Here is a 3,450-nt window from a genome sequence, read left to right as displayed (position 1 = left end):
AGAGACAGTCTCAGTGCCAGAGAGTTGACCACTGTGATTGTCCTCTGTTAGGTCATCTCCCCCTCCCCACCCCGACAGTTTCCAAAGTGATATACCTGTTGATGTGGGGGATGGCCACAGGGGTACTCTGCACTGACTCCTTAACCCTTTTTCCCTTCTTGACTGTCACCTAGTTTCCTGTGTCCTGCATCTTGGCTGTAACTACCTGACTGTGTCCTATCTATCAACCGCTCAGCCTCCCGAATGACCTGGAGTTCATCCAGTTGCAGCTCCAACTCCTTAACGCTGTTTGTCAGAATCTGTAGCTGGATGCACTTCTCGCAGTTGTAGTCATCAGGGACAGTGGAGGTCTTCCTGCCTTCCTATATCCCGTAAGAGGAGCATTCCACTACCCTGCCTGTCGTCACTACTGTCCTAGCTGAACAGATATGAAGAAGAGAACAAAAAAAATTGAGCTTTTCCTTCCTTCGCTTTCTCTGATTGAAGCCTCACTTTGCAGAAGGACTGAAGCTTCAGGATCACCTCTCTGACTATGTTCACTCCGATGACAGCTGCTGTGACGATGGCCACTGTGCCTGCTGCTGCCTACCTTTAATTTGCTCTTGCTAATTAATCCCAGTCGCCGATTGCTCGTTGGTCAAAGCTCTTTTTCACTGGATTGACCCGCTGCTGCCTTTCATCTTCGGGCAGTGGACCTGATTGACAACCCTTCCTCTCTAAACTTCCAGTGTCTGGATTGGCCACCGGTCAAAGCTCTTTTCTGTTATCAGAGAATGTATATATTATACAGCCTTGAGATGTGCTTGTTCACAGGTAGCCACAAAGCAGGAAACTCGAAAGAACCCAATTAAAGAAAGAAAAGGATAAAAAAAAGAACTCAATGTACGTGTGTTGCTAAGGTTAATTTAGGTCCCTCCAGTGAATGAAACCTATTTCTTCTACCAAACGTTTAGTTACGCTACATAGAATCTACTTCCCAGATATTGTGTCAGAATTTGTCTCATTATATTGCTGCATGCTACCTTAAAACATTTCCCTGTATTAGAGGCACTAGTTGGATATGAGTTCTTATTCTTGGAATGTCTAAGTGAGAGCCTGATACAATATTTTGGTAGTCAATCTCTGAAGACTATTGATAATCGCTGGCGTCACTTGTCTTGTAAAGACACTGCCCAGAAGAAGGCAATGCCAAACCACTTCTGTAGAAAAATTTGCCAAGAACAATCATAGTCCTGGAAAGACCATGATCACCCACCCATGTCATACGACATGGCACATAATGGACAATTTCAACCCTGTCCAAGATCTACATGTATTATCATGGAATTTGCAATGTATAACCACAGCAATATTAACAACTCAGAGTAAAGCCAGGATATCTGTGTAAATACATTCTACTAGTGAAAACCCAAAGCTGTTTTCAGTGACTCATTGCTTTTTCTCAAGATTACTACCTCTGATGTGACATAATCATATTTACAAACTAGTGTGGTTGTAAAATATCTAAAATGTTATACCTTGTATTGTGAGATCAGAGTTTTTTAAATGGCATTCAAAGCCATAAATAACAACATTTGTTTCCCCAAAATACTAGTTCAATGAATGTATTTTATAAATCCTTCAGAGAAATATTTCAAAATGTCAAGCATTTTTTAAAATCGTAATTTTAAAAATTGTTTAATTATGGTATTTTAGCTTGCAACTTAATCATTCCTCTAAGTTCAAGTTTTGATTTAGAACTTTGTAAAATGTTTAAAAAGGTTATTAATTTGTTGTTCTCTTCCTGCTTTCTGTGACACATTTTCTATTTAACTTGTTGCTTGGCCTTCTTCATGACATCACAGCTGTCTCCTTGTACTCTTTTGACTAAGTCCTGCATGGGAGGCTGGTCCAGAGGGCTCAGTCACTTGGCATTCAGGACGAAGTTGTAAACTGGGTTCAACTCGGGCTTTGTGTGAGAAGCCAGAGAGTGGTGGTAGACAGTTGCCACTCTGACTTTGGGCCTGTGACTAGTGGTGTACCACAGGAATTAGTGCTAGGTCCATTGTAGTTTGTCAGATTAAAATGCGGTAAACATCAGCAAATTTGAGGAAAACATCAAGAATGGGGGCATAGCGGACAGCAAGGAAGGCTATCAAAGCTTGCAGCAGGATTCGGACCAGCTGGAAAAAGTGAGCTAAAAATGTCAGACAGAATTTAATGCAGACAATTACGAGGTGTTGCACTTTAGGAAGACAGACTAGGGTAGGATTTATATAGTGAGCGGTAAGGCACTGGAGTGTGGTAGAACAGAGGGATCTGGAATACAGATCCATAATTCCTTGGAAGTGGTGTCACTGGCTGACAGAGTTTTTGGCACAATGGCCTGAGTATAAGAAAAGACAGTTGACGATTCAGGTCGAGACCCTTTGGCAGGACTGGAGTGGAAGGGAGAAGAAGCCAGAATTAGAAACTTGGGGTGGGGAAGGTGTAAAAGCAAGAAGGTGAGGCCAGGTGGGTGGGGGAGAGGGGAGGGAATGAAGTGAGAAGCTGGGAGGTGATAGGTGGAATGGGTGGGAGCTGAAGAAGAAGGAATCTGATAGGGAGGGAGAGTGGACTATGGGAGAAACGGAAGGAGACAAGGCACCAGGAAGGTGACAGGCAAGTGAGGTGCAGAGAAGAGGTAAGAGGGGAACCAGAGTGCAGAATGGAAGAAGGTGGAAGGGGATGGGGGAAAATTACCGGAAGTTAGTCAAGTCAAAGTTTATGCCATCGGGTGGGAGGCTACCCAGATGGAATATGAGATGTTGCTCCTCCAACTTGAGAGTGGCCTCATCATTTCAGTGGAGGAGGCCAAGGCTGGCATGTCAGAATGGGAATGGGGATTGAAATAAAAATGGTTGGCCAATGGGAAATCCTGCTTGCTGCGAATGGAGCGGAAGTGCTCTACAAAGCTCTAGTTGCTTTACATTTAAGACTATGTGGCTAAACACAGCTCGAGTGCCATAGTCAAACTTGCTGATGACACCACTGTCGTAGGCTGAATCAAGGGTGGTGAGGAATCAGCATATTGGAAGGAGATTGAAAATCTGGCTGTGCGGTCCACAACAACAACATCTAACTTAGCGTCGGCAAGACCAAGGAGCTGATTATTGACCACGAGTAGGAAACCAGAGGTCCATGAGCCAGTCTTCACTGGAGGATCAGAGGTGGAGAGGGTCAGCAACTTTAAATTCCTCAGTGTTATCATTTCAGAGGACCTGTCCTGGATCTAGCACAAAAGTACAATAATGAAGAGGGCATGGCAGAGCCTCTACTTCCCTAGATGTTTGTGAAGATTTGGCATGACATCTAAAACTTTGACTAACTTCTATTGATGTGTAGTGTAGAATATATTGACTGGCTGCATCACAGCCTGGTATGGAAACACAGGTCCTACAAAAAGAGGTGAATATGGCCCAGTCCATCATG

The sequence above is a fragment of the Hemitrygon akajei genome, chromosome 12 (genome assembly GCF_048418815.1).
Source record: "Hemitrygon akajei chromosome 12, sHemAka1.3, whole genome shotgun sequence".
NCBI classification, from domain to species: domain Eukaryota; kingdom Metazoa; phylum Chordata; class Chondrichthyes; order Myliobatiformes; family Dasyatidae; genus Hemitrygon; species Hemitrygon akajei.
This window is presented reverse-complemented; position numbering follows the sequence as displayed.